Source organism: Emiliania huxleyi (assembly GCF_000372725.1).
Source record: "Emiliania huxleyi CCMP1516 chromosome Unknown EMIHUscaffold_170, whole genome shotgun sequence".
In the NCBI taxonomy this organism is placed as follows: domain Eukaryota; phylum Haptophyta; order Isochrysidales; family Noelaerhabdaceae; genus Emiliania; species Emiliania huxleyi.
The window spans coordinates 40326-40548 of record NW_005200880.1 but is presented as its reverse complement, the minus strand read 5'-3'; positions in this window follow the sequence as shown (position 1 = coordinate 40548).

Sequence of the window (223 nt, the reverse complement as noted above, 5' to 3'; positions counted from 1 at the left end):
GCGACTCGACGCCACACAGCGCGAGACGGGGCGAGAGGGGGCGAGAGGGGGCGAGAAGGCTCGCTCCCTCTCGGCTACATCCTCGCCTCTTCAAACTGCGCGTGGTACAGCAGCATCGGCGCGCAGTCACGGAAGAAAACCCCCGACGCGCGCGCGAGCACGCCGCGCGCGTCCTGTTCACGCCCGCGCGCTGGAAGAGACGCCGTTCACAGCTTCTGAGCGG